Here is a 9,027-nt window from a genome sequence, read left to right on the forward strand (position 1 = left end):
AATCCCCTCCCAGGTGGGGATGGCCTCGCCACAATCCCTTCTCCTCCATTCTACTCTCAAGATCTTGGGTACACAAGCACATGTGTCCGGTGTGAGTTTAAGCCACCAGGTCCGGGACTCAAACCTAGGTCAACTACACTGGAGTCCAGCGACAGCCATTACACCAACTGCTGGTCCCTTTCTTCTTTACTTTTCAAGATAACCACTCTACCTCCCTGCTCTTTGTCTCAAACGGGCACTTTCTTTTTGTATTTACAAAAGGGAGTTATTAAAGATTTTCTACATTTAGAAAAGTTTCAGTGCTAACTGGAATTTAAGTCCTTTTTAAGGGAAATCAGCCAATAGCTATAACAAAAGTACATTATATTTCAAACCTCTGCATAGGGAGGGCTAACAGAGAGGGATTCTTTTCTTCTCAGTGATAACAAAAATGGCTAACATTTATTGAATGCTTACTACATGCTAGGCACTGCTAAGTGTTTTTTCATACATCATTTTATTTTAGAGATGAGAAAAATGAGGCTTAGAGAAGTGAAATACTTTGTTCAAAATCATAGCTGGAAGTTGTTCCAGAGCCTATGCCTTAACCCAACTCGGACTAATACACAAATCTCCTTCTCTTATTTCAGCCATCTGTTAGTCTACTTCAATATGAATTTAATATGAGCAAATACCTTGGAAAATAAAAAAATAACCATTTCACAGTTTTTAAAATGTGCTCTGTAGAATTTCGCCATTATATAAGGGGACTTCAAAAAATTATGGAAAAATAGAATTAAAGTATGAGCTTATTCTGTTGGTGCAAAAAATTCTGAAATCTATGCATAGTTTTTTCATAATACTCATTTTCTGTGAAGTTTTTGAAAATTTCTTGTATTTCATAAACATTCTTATTTTTGGCCAACTGGTGAACTTGCTTCATCTATATTCTGAATGCTACCAGTGATAACGTTGAGGTCTACCATACTTCTTCTAGAATATGATGTTCCCAAACAATCCATCGGAAAAAAAAAAGTCTTGGGACAGCCAGAGTCTTGGGACAGCCAGTGGCATGGTGGTTAAGGCAGCTAAATTCCACATGGCCAACTGTGTAGTTAGAATCCTAGACCTAGTGACTTGAAAAATGCACCAGGCATGTGTGTGTGCAAGCCCCAGATCCTGAGGGAATATGGAGGAGAAGGAATTGCAGCATTGCCATCTCTTCTGGGGGTGTTTGCTCTCTTTCTTTTTCTCTGTCGCTGGTGAACACACACAAATTAAAAACAAACAAACAAACAAAAAAACCTTATGATAAAAATCCAACATCCATTTGTGATAAGACAAACTCTTCAGATTTTATCAAACTAAGTTATAAATTCAGTTCAATATCTATTTAAAAATCTCAACAAACCTAGACAAAAACTAAACTGATGCTGAAATTTATGTAGGGCAAGATATCACAAAGTTAAAAACAAGCCATAAATGGAGAAACTATATTTGGTGCACATATATCTCCAACATGATGAAAATCCTGTAAATCTATATAAGGAAAAAAAAAAAAAAAACATAATCTCCCAAAAACAGGCAAAGGATATTAACATACCCTACACAGATTAGAAAATTGAAAAGGCTAACTAACATATGAAAACATGTTCAACTTTATAAATCAAGGAAATGAAACGTTCTAACAATAAGATACCATGTGTTAGTCATCAAAATGGCAAAAACATAACATTTGACAAACACTTACAAATATTGGTAAGTATAGATTCATCAATGATAGGTGATAACTATAGATTTGTATAACTGCTTTGAGGAACTGTTGTGATTTTTATCTTGTTTTGTTTTTTAATTTCCCAAAGAGTGTATGTACTTGCCAGAGGGAGACAAAGAGACAGAGAGGGAGAAGGAGAACACACTTTCCAATGGGGCGTGGTCATGCCATTACCCTTTCTCCCCCATTTTTCCATCCTGTTGGGATTTGGGGCATGTATTCACATGAACCCAGCATGTTTTTCAAGCTGCCAGGACTGGAATTTGAATCACAAGGTCAGCTATGTGGGCTTTGGCTCCCCTAAACACTAAGCTACTGGACCAGCCCCTTTACATTTATGAATTGCTTAGAAGAGCAACAACATCTAATACATTTTACAAGTCCTTTTTTAGATATACATTGCAGAGAAAAGCTTATATAGGTACTCCTAGAGGCATAAATAAAATGGCTGATTATAAGATTGCTTGTAATACCAAAAAATAAAATGGAGAATTAACCTGTATCCATAGAGACAATGATAAATAAATTGTAATTTATATAATACAATACTACATAGTAATTAAAATGAAATAACTAGACTTAACTATAATATTGAACAGGTCTAAAACCAAAAGAAATATGAATACCACGATACAACTTATGAACTTTTGAATAGGCACATAACTAAAATATATTTATTGATAATTATATGTAATAACATGAACTTGAATATATCCTAAATATATCAGGATAGTAATTGGAAAGAAGGATGGAGAGAAATGGGACTGAGGGATAAATACAATTGACTTTTCAATATTCTGTTTTTCTTATTACAATATATGTGAAATAAAAATGGGAAAAGATGTATATTTATTAGTTTGATAGTAGAATGATGTATATGTCTAACGCCAGCTCCTGTACTTTTCTGTATATTCACAGCTTTCAAAATTTTTTTATGTGCTGAACATTTTAGATCCAGCCGTGGTGGTATGCTCTGGTAAGATGAGGCTGCTTAGTAACCTGAGGCCACAAGGGAGACCAGGGTTTGATTCTTGGTCCTCCTTAAAAAGTCAGGTGCTACACTGTGCACACAGTAACACAGGTACCTGGGAGAGTAAGGCACAGACTTACAGCTAACAGGGGAAACGGCAAGACTTTGTGTGAAAGAACCTGGCATGGTGGTGCTCACCTGTAGTCTCAGCTACTTAGAAGACTAAGGCAGTAGTCATAACACAGCAAGACCCGATCTTTAACACCACACACATAGACACACATAAATGTGATAAGCATAGGTTGCAGAAAATAAAACAAATGGCCATAAAATAAAATGCCTATATATTTTGTATTTCTTTTTCTCCCCACAGAAAAATAAGTGAAGTAACTGTTAATATAGTTTGAACTCAATCTCATATTGGATCTGGAGTCTTAAAAACATATTTCCTCTATGATATAATGCCTTATTCTTTTCCAAAATCAATTAAAAAGGAAGTATCCAAAGCTACCAAAGTGTATAAGCTGCCTAAGAGCCATTGATTTACAAACTATTATTCCCAAGAGCCATTATCTCTGCTTTTGTTTAATTTACCATTAAAATTGAATTTTAAAATGCAGTAAAAATGAACTTGTTAATTTTAGAAACCCCAGGATGTCTCAGATTTTTAAATGCTTGTGTTTGGCATATGGGAATAAAAATATAAATCTCCCATAAAAGGCTCCAAACTATGTCCAAAGAGGCACTTGCTCTCTCACCCTTTAATCTCCATTTCACTTTACCCAAGATTCTTTTAGTAGAGGCAAATTCACTTAGAAGAAATTCAAAGGTGAATTTCATTATTAAGAATAATATTATTTTAAACTTGGTAGCATTTGCAATGAGTCACATCCCAATAATCAGGGGAGAGCAAGCCCTTGAGATAAGGTTTCCCCCAAAATAATAACGTTTATGACCCAACAAAGCCTGCAAAAAATATTCTCAAATATTTCCAATGCCAACAAATGCTTAACATAATCTGTAGCCTTACCCTTAACGTTATTTCTAATTTCAAAATATTTTTAAATTTAAATACATTTGCAAGAAGAGTACGAAGAATTCTCAGACATTTTACCTACCTATACATGCACACACACACACACACACACATACATACACACATTTAAGCTTTTCAGAATCATTTTTATTTACAAACACACATGAGAGAGGCAGGCCGAAAAGAGTTTTCTCACTTCAGTCCACACCCAGTCTCAGTCAGCCTGCCCAACAGAGTTTTTTCACTTCAGTCCACACCCAGTCTCAGTCAGCCGGATCCCAGGCATGTGTGTATATGCTCAGCATGTGTAGGGTGGCTTTAGGTCGTAAACCCGGGACCTTCCCACGTGGATGCAGCACCATAGTGCCTTGGTTTACTGGTTTTCCACCAGCTGGCCCATGTGCCACCAGCTGGCCCAGAGAAAATTCTGACCAAGTGAAAAGTTTTTATTCTAATTCTCCATCTTCTCATTAATATAGATGAAGTATGCTTGCTTCTCTGCATTTAACAGCCAAGAACAACAATTCGAGTGACTTAATACTATTCCCAATTCTAGATCATTCTCTTCTGTCAGTGAAGCACGGTGGATGGATTTTTAGTGTTGGGACAAAATGATGAAATGTTGTGTCTTATTATTTACCTTACAGTATTCTAATTTTTTTCTTCTTGATTCATTTTTCTTCCGCTATGTACTTTCTGAAAAGTTCTTTTCCCTTGCCTTCTACTCTCATCTCCCCAGAAGTGTTGCCATCAATTTCTCTCTATTCTCTTTTCTGCAGAGTTTGTCTGTACTTTGCTTTCTGGAAATCTTGGGGTGGGAAGTTGAGAATGAGATCTACTAAAAATTGATGGTTATTTTTCTACCTACAGGAAATTGAACCATGTATTTCACTCTGACTTATAGTCATGTTAAAGAACTGGATTTATTTATGTGACTTTTTTTTTCCATCTTTTTTTTTTTGAGAGGTTTTTGCTATAGGGCACGTGCACTCACTAGAAAGAGAGAGACAGACAGAAAGTGAGAAATCACCCCCTAGGGGGGATGGTCCCAATCCCTTCTCCTCCATCTCCTCTAGAGATCTTGGGCACACACACACACATGCACTTGGTATAAGTTTAAGCCATCAGGTCTGGGACTCAAACCGCAGTCAACCACGTGGGAGTTCAGCAACATAGCCATTACACCAACTGCTGGTCCCTATGTGACTTTAATTTTTATTGTTGTTTATTTTCATAGCTTTTAGAGGAGCTACAGACATTCAGATTCAGATGGCTATCATTTTCTTGGCTGTCTCTCTGAATCTGTCAAATCCCCACATGGTTTTTTTTAAAAATGAGGTTCTTAAATATTAACCATGCCAAGACATTTCTCAAAATATTAATTTGCATTAGATTTTACAGCCTTTTAGCATTTCATTTCAACTCTACTATGTACAATACAATAGAACTAAAATTCTATCTTCAGTTGTTACTCTCTTTATATTTCTCTCTAGTAACTCCCAGCCACTTCTCTCCTGGCCCTTTGCTCCCCAGACTTGAGTTTTTCTTAAACAAGAAGCTCTACACAAAGGTCTTACTGAAAGTTTGCCCAGAGAAGGTACCAGTCAGCTTCAATATCATATAACAAATTCCACAGAACATCCACATAATCTCCCTTGTTAAAATAAGCCAGTTCTATATACTAATAACTACCAATGCAAACTTGGGTCTTTTGAGGAAAATGTCATGAGATTCAAAATGTACTTGGCTCGTCCACTTGAACTTCCTTCCCCACTGCCACCGCTGTTCATGTCGCTTGTGTAGAGGATAATATTTATAGCCTCGTATTCCCTCAGTTCTCTATATCCCAATGCATGTCAATGACTTCGTATTGCAGTTATTCACAATCTCTGCCTGAGGGTTTTCTCTGGCCATGGGAACTACTACAGTTCAGTCCTTTCACAGGATAGACCCAAAGTGCCCATCCTGAGAGAGCATCTAGTCATACACAGGAGTTGATAAGTAAGTACCCCAGCTTCTGTTGGTAGAACAATTCTAATGAATATTCTACATAACCTCTCAGAGGTTCTCACGAGGCACTGAGCCCTAGTTGCCTATCATGACAAAATACTCTTCCTTGGCTTATATTTCCATTCCCCTCATTCCAATGAGTGCTTCTTGGAATAATCTTTCTAAGAAATTATTTTCATTCAAATACTTGTCCCTGGATCTGCTCATGGAGAACTCAACATAAGATGTATTTCCATGAATCCACAGAAATGTATACTTTATATTCCTTTTACAAGGCCTACTATCCAACAGGAAAGACCAAAGGGAGTCATATTTATCTTCTGAGATGTCAAGCTCAGCCAACAAAAATCTCAGTCTAGACAATCTAGAGTTCAGGCCACTTATTAACAGCTTCATAAATTTGAAATTTCTTAGAAATTTTCAAAATCCTTGGAATTCATGAGACTAGAATTTATTTTTTCATTTTTTTAAATTATAGTTCTTTTTTTAAACTTTATTTATTTATTTTTAATTTGATCAGAGGGGAACAGAGAGAGAGAGAGAGAAAGTGAGAAAGCAAGCCACCAGGTCCAGGACTTGAACCACGGTTGGCCATGTGGGAGTCCAGCACCCTTAACCATTACTCCACCTGCCAGCCTCTGAAAAAAGAATTTAAATAGACCAGACTAATACTTATAAATGAATTAGAATTTAGTTCTGATTCATTCAGACACACGTGAATTTCCAATTATTAGTTTCTAAATTATTGGTAGCTCAAAAAATACTAAAATACAATCTTCATCATTAAACAGAGGTTTTAAGTATTCTTTCCACCCAGCTACACAGAAACATCTTGCCATTGTTGGCCCCTTGGAATATGAGAATTGATACGTTTGATTAATCTAAATACATTGGCTAAATTTTCTCCACTTACTGAATGTATGTATGAGCAAAGCTCCAAATCTGAGAGGGCTTGCCCGTAATGTTTACCAGTCCCAAAGAACACACTTGATGATCCAACCAGTGAAGACATTGGTTTATTTACTTGTATAAGCAGGACAGAATGCTCCATGAATGGCCAGATGAAGAAAGGTCTGTACCATCTGCGAGTACAAGTTTAGGTTATATACATTAAAAACCAAGCATTTCAGAAATCAATTAAAGATCAATGCAGATTCCTGTCACCAAGACAGGGGTCTGGCCTGTACATACATTGTTTGAAGGTTATGATAAAAGATTAGCTTTTAATTAACAGGATCAGCAGAGTAAGTTTAGGGTTTAGTGCCCCTCAACTTGTGATGTGAATGTGGGCATCTCTCTGAAATGGCCTCAGCTGTGGTCCAATACTATGAGGTGAAGGTAAGCATCAAAATATGTCTATGAGACCCAGTTGTGGCCTGCAGCAAAGTCTCAAGGAAGACAAGACAACAAGAGGGGTGAGAAGAGAGCTCAGTGTATGGTGCCTACTGGCAAGATATTACATAGAAGAGTTTTTGTTTATCATTTGTTCAACAGAGAACTTTACATTCTTTGTCTGTTAAATATTTCTTCACTTTCCTTTTCCCATCTATCCTCTTCTATCCACAGAGTTTTTTTTAAATTATAATTAAATTTCTTTTCTGATTGGAACTGAGACACTAAGCTTTGAAACCTGTTTCTCTTAAGTGACCATATTGATTCAAGGGAGAATATGACATAGAGTGAAGATAAGGAAATCAAAGTTAGCTAGTGTAAAGAAAAGGGATTAAACTTGTAAATTTGGCCAAGTGCTGACATACTAGATCTTGAAAAGGAATAGAGACAGAGATTAGAAAAAGGCAGGGCAATGGAATAATTTATAATCTTTAACCACAAATGAAAAATACTAATAACATAGTGGGAATTAGGTTAAATAGGGTTAAGAGCTGAGATTAAACAGCACCATCTTATTCCACTCAGAGAATTGAACCTTCACCTTTGGATTAAAAAGAGAAAAATTACATAAAATGAAATAAGTATAACTTCTAATTAATCACTTGTAAAAACTGATCTGGCAAATAGTTTGGGGAGGAGTGTGTGATATAGAATAGAAGCATGCCGAAGGGGAATAGAATAAATGTAGAAGAGTTAGTTTGAACCTCAAAATAGGAAAGGTAGGGACTTTCCATTGCTTCTTCTGCTGATCAGATTAGTTTTAGGTAATAAACATATTTACCATGTACACTGTTTTACTTGGTCTACTCATCTACTTGCTTTTTGGGAAGGAACCCCAGAAATCAGGAACTCTGGATTAGAAACAGTAAATGTCATTTTCTGTATGGAGAGGCTCAGAGCAATCTAGCCCTGCTGCCTGGATAGCTTTCTGCAAGGTTGTCTTCATCCTGGAGGGTGGGCCAGGTGAGTCTCTACATTGAGTCAACAATGAAGTATAAGCTAAGTAAAAAATGTATTTATGTTTAGAATTTTACCCTAAAAGTCCCACTGAGACAAGGAGTAGTTCTAAAAGCAAAAACAAATGATGAATAGATCTTATCAGCTTAAAATGGCTCTTCCAGTTGGCCATGGCAACTCACAATCCTCACAGATACTTGGCCACAAAAAACGAATACAGTAATCATGGCTGGCCAAAGCCATGCACACAGTTCACCAAAGAGATTTGCTGGTCAACTTGGCTGGTTATATGCATAGATATTGCCAACAACTGCACAACCAGAAAAGGAAAATATAGAACTAATAAGGGAAATCAGGACCTAGGTTGAAATTAGCTTTCCAATTTACCAGAAAATTTGTTCCATTTCATTTTACTGTGCATACAAAGCCTGGCAGATGCAATCTTTGAACAAATTGATAGCTGATTAGAGTCATTCTGGTAGAGTAGCTAAAACATAGATTTTTTTTTTTTTAATCAAACATCTAGCTTCAATTTTTGGCTGAACCATTTAACTATGTAATCTTAGATAAGGTGTTTAATGTCTCTGAGCTTCAATTTCCTTTCCATGTAAAATGAGGATAATAATCCCTCTCTTGAAAGGTTAAAGAAGGAAATGAGCTTAAAGCAACTACAGACTAGGGGTTCATTAAATGGTACCAGTGCTGTCAGCAGAAATTATATTAATGGATGTGTTAGTGTTGGCAATTGTTGTTTTTATTTTTATTATCATGAGGCTATCATCTTCATAACTTTTCAATGAACATATTACCCCTTTCATGGATTGAAAGACTGTTCTGGTTTTTTTATTTTGGTTGATTTATTTTTTTGAGCTCTGCCTCAGTGGGGGGGGGGGGGGGGGGGGGGGGGGG

Source organism: Tupaia chinensis, unplaced genomic scaffold (genome assembly GCF_000334495.1).
Source record: "Tupaia chinensis unplaced genomic scaffold, TupChi_1.0 Scaffold000516_1, whole genome shotgun sequence".
Lineage (NCBI taxonomy): Eukaryota > Metazoa > Chordata > Mammalia > Scandentia > Tupaiidae > Tupaia > Tupaia belangeri.